Source organism: Pristis pectinata, chromosome 32 (genome assembly GCF_009764475.1).
Source record: "Pristis pectinata isolate sPriPec2 chromosome 32, sPriPec2.1.pri, whole genome shotgun sequence".
NCBI classification, from domain to species: domain Eukaryota; kingdom Metazoa; phylum Chordata; class Chondrichthyes; order Rhinopristiformes; family Pristidae; genus Pristis; species Pristis pectinata.
The window spans coordinates 17094789-17107565 of record NC_067436.1 but is presented as its reverse complement, the minus strand read 5'-3'; the positions used below and the strand labels follow the sequence as shown (position 1 = coordinate 17107565).

At 39.1% G+C, this 12777-nt stretch overlaps 1 protein-coding gene across 7 annotated transcripts in view; it reads left to right on the top strand.

Moving 5' to 3' along the window:
* The window catches only part of hmg20a (high mobility group 20A), a 58606-nt gene that overhangs the window by 454 nt on the left and 45375 nt on the right, over positions 1–12777 (top strand). For 4 of the 7 annotated variants that reach the window (XM_052042730.1, XM_052042725.1, XM_052042731.1 and 1 more), the window contains exon 1: positions 7461–7560. The exons of 2 other annotated variants lie outside the window; for them this stretch is intronic. The gene's annotated coding sequence lies outside the window, so the exon portion shown is untranslated. Of the gene's footprint in view, positions 1–7460; positions 7561–12777 lie in introns of those variants that run through there. One more of the 7 variants, XM_052042726.1, reaches the window with a different exon arrangement.

Genomic DNA, 12777 nt, shown 5'->3' with positions numbered 1-12777 from the left:
TACAATTTTCTCCTGATATATAAGCTGTTCAATACTTTCACATGCTCAAAAAAATAAGAATGTAAGTGAATTGTACTCATACTGTTTGCCACATTTTTAGTTAGCCCGAACAATGTTGAGGGAGATGATTATTGGCTCCAGAACAATAAATGTTAAAGAGCAGGTGACACAAGATACTGGAACTTGGAACAAAAAACAAATTGCTGGAAGAGCTCAGTGGGTCAAGCAGCATCTATGGAGGCAAAGGCATAGTCAGCAATTTTGGGTTGAGAACCAGCATCATCACCACACCAACCAAGAATGTAGATGCTAATTTTGATTAGGAAAATTTTCGTGGTATGTTGGGGTGGAGGGAGCAGTTTGGAGGAAGTAAAACACAAGTTGGGATATCTATAAGGGGATTTACAGGCATGAACCTTTCACTGTTGAACAGCTTCCTAAGATTCATTGTACAAATATCGGGAAGTTGGGTTATAAAAAGCTGATAATTTGTGAAACCATGGCTCAAGATGCTTTCAGGACTGCAATGGGAAAAAAATCTAAATATTTTCTGGATAATATGAGCAAAACTATTCATCACAATCCAGGGGACCTATATTCAATGCATTGGGTGGAATGTGAAGAATTTTTACATAGAGTGGTTATGATCTAGAATTTTGCCTGGAAGTGCAGTGGAACAGGTCTTTCAAAAGGGAATTGGATAGACATTTGAGTAGAAAGAAGTTGTAGGGCAACAGGACTGAACAGATTTCTCGACAAGAAACCTGTATTGATTCAGTGAGTCATAAGTCCTTCTTACCATACAGATTCCCTGCATCAAATATATAAATTAGCATGAAAGAAAGAGAAAAAGACCAGTGATGAAGCTCCCACTAGCACATATGCCAGATACATTAATCCACCAATTGCTGAGCCTAGATTGTACAATGTATATCAGCCAGGACAAATGTTCAACTTGAAAGTGACTCAAAAAAACTGTTTACTTGATGACTACTTTAGACCTACACAAGACAAAGTAAATTGTGAGTTGGTGTCACCTTTAGTTCTACTACATTATATTCTTATCAAATCTAGAAACTCTCTGCTTCCAAATAATGGTTATTAAATGCAAGAAAGGAGAACTAAAATCTCAAGTGACATTTTCAAAACAATGAACATTGGTGATAATGTTACAGTATTTACATGGTCTGCCTGTGCAGCATTTCTTACAAATTACCCTAATGGTTCAATTGCAAATAGCTGTTATATGTCAAATGCTAATGTCAACTGGGTATGTGACGTTACCATAGCCCAGTTGACATTAGCATGGAACCACAGTTGGCATCGTCTTGCAATGGGAAAAGATTCCTCATAATAGCTATCTGGTAATCTATGGATATATGGATGGGGAATGAGGCCAAATCATCTCCCATCCTTATGATAATTTCCACATTTCAAGAGCCTGCTAGCATATTGATTTCAGTAAATAATGGAGACATAGCCAAGAAAATGAAATTCATCAAATCAGCATGGGTCAGTGCTTTCAGGAGGTAAAAAGGAATAAAATAGGTAAAAGAAAAGTCATAAAAATCACCATGCTGCTTTCTATTCCAGTTCAGGACAAAACTTTAAATATTATTGCAATTTCTCTCTGCGCAATCTAATTTAGCTGTTGCTGTGATGCAGTGCTAATCGACTATATAAATCAAAATAAAATAAAAAAGCTTGTCCAGAATGGAAATGAATTAAATCAAGACGTACATAAAGCAGGTTAACCATCAGATCATAACTGACATTCTAATTACATGTGTGGCTTGTTTTGTGAAGCCAATCAGGAAATAACAACAGTTCCAGTGACGTTCAACAGTGCGCAGAAGAGAAATGCATATCATTCATTGACTTTCACATATTAGATGTGCATATAACACATATAATTAACACATTGATGCACAATCTAATATTTAATTTATGTCTATTGATATCGTCTCTGAGAAACACTGCAGAATTTTTTTTAATCAACCTGGTCACCTCATCTCAGAAATAACAAAATTTGTTACAAAATTTGCCTAATTTCTACATATTACCATCAGTGTTACCACTGTGTGCATTTTTCAAAAGATCTGTTGAGAAAGGCATGTAATGTTAAAGCAACACAGCAACAACTTATGTTAGTGAATTGCTTTTGACACAGTAGGAAGGTACTTTGTGGAAGTTTTATCACATTGACTTGCCACCTGAGGGTCTGGTAGCATTGAGATTGTTATTGGTCTAACAGCAAGAAGCCTAGATAATTGATCCAGAGACACATGTTTGAATCCTGCATTGTTAGCTGGGGAATTAAATAAATCTGTAATTTTAAAAAGTAGTATGAATGAGGACAATCATGAAGCTACTGGATTGGAATAAAAAACAACTGGCCAATAGTATCCTTCAGGGAAGGAAATTTTGTATCCTTTTATATTCCCAGACCCAACAGCATGGTTGCCTGCAAACCACTCAGTTTGCAGATGAATTAGGGATGGACAATAAATTCCAGCCAGAACTTGTATTAAGTGTAGCGGTTAGCATAATGCTATCACAGCGCCAGTGACCCAGGTTCAATTACTGCTGCTGTCTGTAAGGAGTTTGTACGTTCTTCCCGTGTCTGCGTGGGTTTCCTCTGGGTGCTCCAGTTCCTTCCACATTCCAAACACGTACAGGTTAGTAAGTTGTGGGCGTGCTATGTTGGCGCCGGAAACGTGGAGCACTTGCAGGCTGCCCCCAGAACACACTGCGCAAAAGATGCATTTCACTGTGTGTTTCAATGTACATGTGACTAATAAAGATATCTTATCTTATTAGTGGATGATGCACCAAATTTTAGCTTTCAATCCCAATCTGTGCTGAATTTGCTGATCACAGAGAAAAAAACTTGCATTTATATACTGCCTTCTCAAAGCATTTTGTATCCAATATTTTGTATAAATATTTTTGAATTGTTCTCGCTGTTGTAATGTAGGAAATGATAGCAGTCAATGATAGTACATACTAAGTTCTCAGAAAGAGCAATGTGCTAACGACCAGATAATTTGTTTTTAATGATATCGATTAAGGGATAAATATTGGCCGGGACACCAGGGAGAATGCTGCTCTTCTTCAAGATAGCATGGCAATGCAGCAGATAGCACGGCTGCCTCAGAGCTCCAGGGACCACAGTCCGATTCTGACCTTGAGAGCTGTTTGTGTGGAGTTTGCACGTTCTCCCCATGACCATGTGTTTCTGCTGGGTTCTCTGGTTTCCTCTCATATTTCTAAAGATCAGCTAGCTACTGTAAATTAATTTGTAAGTAACCCCTTAGTTTAGGTAAGCAGCAAAAATAGTCAGAGGAGTTAATATCCATAAGGAAATATAAAGAGCAGGGCTCTAAGGGAAATGAGAATAATTGGATTGCTCTGCTGAGAGCTGGCATAAACCTGGTAGGTTGAATGGCCTCTTCCTGCATAGTAATAAATAAAATGTTGATAGGGAACCTTTAACATCCATCTGAGAAAGCGGATGGGACCTCAGCAAGTGTCTTATCTGCAAGATTACACCTCTGACATTGCAGCAATCCCTCAGTGCAAAGTAACATTGGCAGTGTTGATTTAGATAATGTCTTAAATCTCTGAGAAAGGATTTAAACATCCAGCCTTGTATCTGAGAGGTGAGGATGCTATCAACTGGGCTATGACTGACACAATGGGTACTCTAATTATTAAACTTGGTACTGAAGAGGGAAAAATTGAAGGCAGCTAAAGTTTCTGCTTTATTACTTCTGAAGGACCAATTCTGTAGAATTTTTCATACAGAATACTTTCACTGGTTCTATTTCAGCCAAAATGCTGTTTGTGATCATTGAGAAAGTGGACAAAATACATGATAAAGCTGGGTCCTAATACTCCATGGTTGAATAGCCTAATGTCACTTTCTGCCTGGTCTCACAATTGAAATATGTGCACAGATAAGATATGGGCAGACAATATCCATAAATCACTTTTCCAGCAATGATCACCATCTGTGTTCAAAGGGATTATGAAAATGTGTCCATCTCAAAAATCCATGTGTTAAATAGATCAGCACCTACAATATTCCCCTGTGAGAGGAGAAGCTGATTTTTGTCGATAAATCAATTACTGGAGTAGAGTATCAGTTTTACTGTTTACAGCATGTCTGAAATGTTTACTAGAAAAGAGAATGTGCCTTTATAGAGCACTTCTAGCAACCTCATGGCATTCCGGTGTCTCACAGCTAATTAATTACTTTTGAAGGGTGATCAATGCTGTAATAAAGGGATAGGTTTTGGCCAGTTTGTGCACATTCAGTTTCAAGCAAGCAAGAGGACATGGCCAGAGAATGAAAAGGTATCCAAAGCATCCCATCATAAAAAGTTACATATACAGGCCGTCCCCAGGTTAAAAATGCCCAACTTACAGACCACCCTGCATACAAACAAGCTCCCATAATATTAGTAAATTCAAACGTCTGACATATGCACATACATTCGTTCCTACAAATGGCATAACTAGTTTCATCTCTCTCTCCACTCTTAGTAATTGTTCCTTCTATTCAGTCTTATGTGCTTTTGATGCTATTCATTACAATACTGTGGAGGTATGGTTACCATACAGTGATTTTTGTGTATTTTCTGATTTACGGACAAAATCGACCAATTTTGACTGTAAAAATGGAATGCGTTAGTTACCTGGGAACGGCCTATATTTTGAAGTTTTAAGAAATCAGCCACTGAAGCAGATAAAAGAAAGATGCTGATATATGTTCCCTGGGTCTATTGTCTAAAACAAATCTTCTCTTTCTATATCAATCTTAAATTTAATCAATGTAGTTCTGCTAACAGATATGGGCAATTATAGTGGCCAGGATGGACTACAGGATGAAACCACTGTATTAATCCCTGCATCAAAAAGCCGATCTTAACTGCTCATGAAGCGATGCAGTATGAACAACCCATTAAAGTGCACCCCAGAATGAGTCAACATTACTGTGTCAGAGAAAGGGGTCCAGTGAAATAGCCTGAGAGAACTTGAATTCAAAATGTTCTGACCCTCTCAATATGGAGAAAAATAGTTTACATCACTAAATAAACTATAAAGTATTTGCATTCATGTAGTATCCTTCATATCCTCAGGATGGAGTCACAATTTATCCCTCACAAAATGCTGTATTTCAACAGGGTGCCACTGGCCTCTCCATCTTGTAATGGGACAAAGAAATTCCCACTATTACCTCCATTTAGCTCTGATTTCTTGCTAAATATAAACCATGCTGTTTGTCAATCTAACAAATATTACAGCAAAAAAAGCTTCTGTCACTACCATGAAATACTTTAATATAACTCTCCCTCTAATTAATCACAGAGTGATTACAGCATAGATGGATCAAGTATGTTCTAGCCCTATGTTCATCCTTTCTCCATACCCCTGCAAATCTTTTCCTTTCAGTTACTTATCCAACCCACCTTTGAATGCTACAGTTTAATCTGCTTATACTGCTACTCCTGGCATTGCATTACAGATCCTAATCTCTAGTATATTAAAACAAAATCTTCATGTTACTTTTGGTTTTTTTGCCAGTCACCTACATTTTATGTCCTTAGGTCTTGACTCTTCAACAATTTCAGAATGCAAAAATTAGAAGCAGGAATAGGCCATCTGGGCTGATTCACAATTCATTAAGACCTGTCTTCTATCTCAGCTCCATTTTCCTGATGTCTAATGATTCCCTTAATACAGGTCCTCCCCAGGTTACGTTGCTGTGAACTGTTCACATCCCGAACAGTTTGGAACCGCGAACCAAGTTCTCACAACAGAAGATGCCTGAAGCCCTGCAGCAGCTGGAAATCCATACCGCTGGTCTCCCAAAAGCTCATTCAAATGTACGGGCTATACATAAGTTGGGCATTTGTAAGCTGGAGAGGACTTGTATCGAGACATCCATCAATCTTTGTTTTGAATTAACTCACTGCTAAGTCTCCACAGTCCTTCAAGATAGAAAATGCCAATGATTCATCAACCTATGAATGAAGAAAATTCTCCTCATATTAGTATTAAATGGCCTACCTTCAATTCTGAAATTGTCCCCATGTTCCAGGTTCCTCAGCTGGGAAACATCCTTCCTGCATCCAGCCTATAGTCTGTTTATCTCTATCTGCTCTAATATCAGCTCTTCTCTGTTCTAAGAACGATAGCTGCTCCAGTCTATCCACATAAATAAAGTCCCTCATGCCTGGAATCATTTTGGTAAATCTCTTCTGCACCTTCTCCAAAGCCTTCACACCTTTTCCTGAACTATGGTACCCAGATCTGGACACAATACTTGTAGCTGAACAAGAGCTTTATAAAGTTTCATCATGACACTCTGGTACTTGCAGAGCATACCTCTATATAAAGACCAGGATTTCATATTCTTTTCTTAAAACCACTTTCTCAAACTGCCTTGCATCTTTCATCAAACTATGTATATTTTGCAAGACGGAAGTGTCAAATACTAGAAGGCACAGACTTAGAGTGAGAGGGGAAGAATTTAAAGGAGATTTGTGAGGGAATACGTATCTGGAACAAGCTGCCAGGGAGAGGGTGACAGATACATAAAATTGCAACATTTAAGAGATATTTAGACAGGGTACGAACCATGTGCAGGCAGATGGGGTTAGTTTAAAATGGCATCATGGTCTTAAGGGTCTGTTCCCGTGCTGTACTGTTCTATGTTCTATATGCCCTCAGATCTCTCCGTTCTTGTACAACTTGTAGAATTGTGTCCTTTAGTTTATATTGCCTTTTATTCTTCCTACCAAAATATAATAACACGTCACAGTTCTCAGCATTAATCTGCATCCACCTGCACATCTGCTTCTGCTTGATCTATTACTATTCTCACAGTTCACTCCCCCTCCAAGTTTTACTTCATCTGCAAATTTGGACACTTTGCCTTCCTCTTTATATTACCCTTGTGATGGTAACATTATGAAAAAAACAAACATTTTTGGGGCCATAACTCAATGCACTACACAAGTACAGAAAGTTTATAAAGTAATTCAGAACACGAACACAACCTCCTTTCTGCCATTGCCACTGTAGCACACCACGCATTATGGGAATGTAGTTTTGCTTAACCTTTCGAACCCATCTAAAACCGGGCCAAAGACGGACGTGAACTACAACTCCCGGCAGCCTTCTCGGCGGTCGTGGTGAGCCGGTTAAAAGACACCACTGGTAGTTCTACCGCCAACATTAAAGAATCCGGCTGATATTTCAAGCGCGAGTCTAATATTTAAAAGTGTTACACACATGATTTTTAAAATTATCGCAGTTTCAGTAAAATATAATCTGACGCCAAACAAAATTTGTTTCTGAAATTTCTGCGGGGCTGCGTTCGGCAGTTGAAAGTAGTTCCGCCTCCCCGTCCCCTGGCACGGAGTGACTTTGCAGCCGCTGTCTCGGTGAAGCGGCACTGGAGGGTTTCACGCCATTTTGTTCATTTGTGGAACCCCCCCTCTAAGGAGCAGAGTGCAGCCAATAGTTGGAGGGCGGGCGGCCCTCTTGCAGGTCAGTGTGAGCAGGGGAGTGGGTACATGCAGAGCAATGTCCTTCACTGTCTCTAAACTTTCTTTTTGAAATAAACCTGACATTCAATCAAGAGAGGGAGGTTTAATGGGGAAAACTCCATTAATTGTTAAATTCAATTTCTCCCACATATATAATTCTTGGCTTAAAAGCTGACCAAATTATTTCCCTTACTTAGAGTTTTCTCTGATAGTATATTTCTGCGTTTTATGCCCCACTGTTCTGAAACCATGCCCTTTTTTTATATTTACTATTGTGCCTGTCACTACAAGGCCAGCATTTATTGTCCATCCTTTAAAATGGAGGTGGTTGTGAGCTGCTTTCCTGAACTACTGTGGTCAGTGTGGTGAAGGAGCTTCCACAGTAATGTTGGTTTGGGAGTTTCAGGGACCAGAAACAATTAAGGAACAGCAATAGATATATATTTCTAAATCAGGATGCCGTGTTATTTGGAGGAGACCTGTTGTTCTTAATCGCAGGTGCCTGTTGCCTGCAGCCCTCTTGATGGAAGAGGGCATTGACCCTATGTGTAGAAGTTGCTGAATACAAACATGGTGGTCATGGACCACTTGGCAACTTGATCATGGATGAAAGGTGACGCAGCAAGGTCAGTCTTTTTGCATTGGAGTGTGAGAACATCCCAGTGCAGTAGAAGTAAATCTTTCCAGTGTGGCTTTCGGTCTACTTGACAGAGCTATCTCACTTTTGTTCTCTGGCTTGCCTGTGCACCACAGATTGGTGCAAGGGCAGTATAATGGGGTCTGGCCCCATTCTTGTTGTGACTGTCCTGTTTTGTTACTAGCACCCTATCCCCTCATATCTGGGTCATCTGCCAAGCTGTTTTAGAAGTTAGCAAACTTAAGTGGCCATTTGTTTAGATCTGCAGCAAATTGTATGCAAATAACTGGATAATATGGTGGCATTGACCAAACCAGTGTTGACCAGTATGCTTGCCAGATGTGGCGAACTGCATTTTTGATTGAAATAAAAATGAATAATGTACTGTAATTAACCGTGTGATCTCAATGCTTATGTTGACATGGCATTTGGTTATGCACTTTAAGCTTTTTGTGTCTTTTCTAGAAAAGAAGTACGATGCAAAACAACGTGCAACGTTTTGTTTGATCGTTGTGATTGCTTGGTTACTGAATAATGGTGGATGTTTGAAGTAAATATGCATATGTGTAATTTATTACTTTCACTGCATTGCAAGATATTTGCTCAAGTTGATGCATGAAAACTCAAGGGCATTGTTAGATATGTGTAGTTGTCAACCACAAGTCCATTGTAGGGAAATACAGATCGATACACTTGAAACATGAGGAGCTTAGACAAGGTGTGTCTTTTTTTTATATAGACCACCCCTCTGCACTAATAATTACATCATAAGTGATGTTGCACATATTTAAAGACACTACACTTGTTCCCTTCTATTTTAAAATGGAACTAATTTGTGAAATAGAAGCAAGACATCCTCTACACTAGGGTAATGCCTAAATACAAGATGATTTATGGATGCTTAAATATCTTCATTTTTTTTCCAGGAACTTTTTAAACAAGGTTGTGAAATATTTATGCCAAGTATATTTTTCTAATCCATCCTTGCCTCTTACAGCCAATTTCTCCTTTGCAGTGTTCTTCTGTTCACCTAATCTGCCACTATAATTGCTCACCTGGCCTTTTCCCCATTACAAAGTACAACGTGTTTCATTTGTACTAATGTTTTTAGGGTCTTGCCAGAATGTCTTCTCAACTTTAATATGCTGCTTTATAAAGGCACCTTCTGGTGTCCTTTCCTTTGATGGAGGAATCAACAGCTATATCAATGTTAATTCTATGCCTTGATTATCAGTCTTGAATTTAATTTTGAAAGTGCTCTCTTTTTTTTATATATGTAAAATCACTATTGGCAATATATGCTCTGAAAAATTCAATCCATGCATTGCTTATCCATCTCAATGTTACGTTGACCTCCTCTGCATATCCACCTCAATATTCTATATAAAAAAGAAAGCACTTTCAAAGTTAAATCCAAATTAATAATCATTGAATTAACATGGATATAGCTGATAATTGCTCATGAAATGTAGTGGTTGCATATCGCTATTACAGCGCCAGTGACCCAGATTTAATTCCGCCCCTGTCTATTAGGAGTTTGTATGTTCTCCCTGTGTCTGTGTGGGTTTCCTCCAGGTTCTCTGGTTTCCTCCCACATTCCAAAGATGTACAGGTTAGGAGCTGTGGGCATGCTATGTTGGTGTCAGAAGAGTGGTGACACTTGCGGACTACCCCAGCACATTATCAGTAACACAAAAAGACTCATTTCACTGTGTACTTCAATGTACATGTGACAAATAAATATCTTGTCTTAAATCACCAGAAGGCGCCGTTATAAAGCAGCACATTAAAGTTTAGAACGTATTCTGGCAAGACCCTAAAAAAACATTAGTACAAGTGGAACATGTGTGATTTTTTTTTCTCTCCACTATAATTTTTTTCTTCCCATTTGGACACTGCTTGACTGCCACTACTTATACTAGCCATGCTTTGCTTGGCCCTGCATACAGAGATGATGTGCTGTTGCTCCCTCCAATTAAAACATCTCACTGCTTTGAACTGACAGACATGTACAGAGTGATTGCAATGGCAGCAGACTTTCCCACCAGATCCACTTTTCATAACAGTAGTGCTCAGCTGGCCTGGACTCGATGTAAGAGTCCTGCCAATATTCTTCTCTTGGTCTATTTACAGTGATTATATGAACATTCTGTGCCAAATGAAATTCCTGCACACTTTTAAGAGGCCGTTTCCATGCATGTACAGTGTACTGTCAGCCATCCAGCATCCATGGGGAATGGGGGGTGCTAATTGCATGAGATTTGCTCAAAAAATCACACACTAGTATTCTATGCATAAACCTTTAAATAAATTGCCAAAACCCCATATCATTTCCTTACCTTTCTAAACAACAATATTTTACAATGCATTTCTATATTTTAAGGCTAAACATTATTAATGTAAAATGCAGCAAAAATAAATCAAATGAATTTATGTACTTACTATTACATAAAGTGCCAAATCTTCAAAGAGGATCTTGCTTATCAGCCTACAACTGCACTACTCTTCTGAATAGATGTCTTTTCACATTTTATTTTGCTTAAAATGAAATTCACTGTTTGAGCTTATTTTCATTTGCTAATGTTCTTAGAAATTGCTTAATATACTTCGAAAATGTTGCCGGTTGCATGAGAATTCCAGATGCATAAATACCAGATAAACAAGAGTTTATCTGTTTGAATGTTAGATGTAGTGTGTGTAGTAACTTGAGCTCGATATGTCATCTGGCTGCATGTCATTTCAACTTCCCACCCCATTCCTACACCAACCTGTCTGTCCTTGACCTTCTCCACTGCCATGAGTGAGGCTAAATGCAAACTAGAAGAACAACACCTCCATATTCCATTTGGGTAGCTTACAACCCAATGGTATGAGCATTGAATTTTCTAATTTCGGGTAACCCACACCCGAGTGAGTGCTCGCAAGTATTTAGCCCCTGCCCTGTTACCTAGCTTCATTAGCCTTCCCTACCACGTTCCATCTGCTCATCACCCACTCATCGATCCAGCTGGTTTTCTTCTCCCAGGTTCTACCTTTCCTATTCTCCACCACCTGGTTCCATCTGTCTATCATCCCTCCCTCATCTGGTCCACATCACCTTCCAGCCTCTGTCTCTACCTGGCTCCATCTGGTCATTATTCCCCACCTCACCAGGTTCCTTCTATCACCCACCAGTCCCTGTCTCACCCCTCCCTCTCACCTCTTTATACTGGCAATCTTCCCTCTGCCCTGGAGAATAGGAAAGGTAGGACACGGGAGAAGAAAACCAGGTGGATGGAGGGTCTCGACCCAAAACTTCGACCATCCCTTTGCCTCCACAGATGCTGCTTAATCCACAGTTTTTCTTTTGCTCTAGATTCCAACATCTGCAGTCTCTTGTGTCTCTATGTTCATTAGTTATTCTGCATCCATCACTAAGGACCCTCACTATCCAGGATATGCCCTCTTCTCATTACTACCATTGGGGAGGAGGTACAGGAACCTGAAGACCCACACTCAATGGTTTAAGAACAGCTTCTTCCCCTCCACCATCAGATTTCTGGAAGGTCCATGAACACTACCTCATTTTGTTTTTGCACTATTTATTTATTTTTGTAATTTATAGTAAATTTTATGTCTTTACACTGTAATGCTGCTCCAAAACAACAAATTTCACATAGTACTTCAGTGATAATAAACCTGCTTCTGATCTGATTCTGACATAAACCTGTTTTGCAATATGTGATCCAAGAAGGCACTGAAACTCCAGTGCCAAGCAAACTTCTTAGAACAACTAGACGGTTACAAATTGTCTCCCCTGACCTCTGGTGAGTTCTGAACCAAGCTTTCAGTCTCTGGTGCTATGTTCAATTGATTTTGCTGCTTTGCTATTACTTTAGTGGAACATCAATAGAAAGTAAGTTTGCAGACATTGTATAGGTATCTGGATCTATTTCTACTAACCGGGTCACCATCTTGCCTTTGTGCATGGCCTCATTGCAAGGATTTTCACAGTCAGATTCTAAAGATGTTATTTGCCCTAAAATTTCCATCCATTTGATGTTTGAATTGGAAAAACTCTGGGCTTCATTGTTACCACTGAGATTTCCAATATATTTGGTCAGGGATTGGACTGCCATTTTGTACAGTCTTTCACTTGCCCAGTTATTAGGTTTGTCTTAATCTCAACAATTTTTGCAAATGCAATTTTTCCCCACTCCGTCCTCAGGTCTGCACCTCAGACACTTCTATCAACACGATGTAAGCACTTGACTGTCCGCAGCGTCATTGTCACTTATGGTGGTTATGTTTCTTTGCTATTGCATCTTTGTCATCGACATAAGTTATGTGTATTCACTGAGTTCTTAACCTCCACAAATTCATTGCAGAATGTATGGGCTGATAAAAGTGAAAGACATTAAACTCAAATGAGGCTGTCTCTAGTGTGTTCAAAGTTCTCCTCAGACCGCACCTGCAAATTGGAGTACGTGATATAATACATCATAAATGATGGCATTTATTTTAAAGAAAATTCCATACGGACAATACCTACAAATTGACAGCAAAAGTAATTTGGAAAAGTACAGGGACCTCCATTTTAAA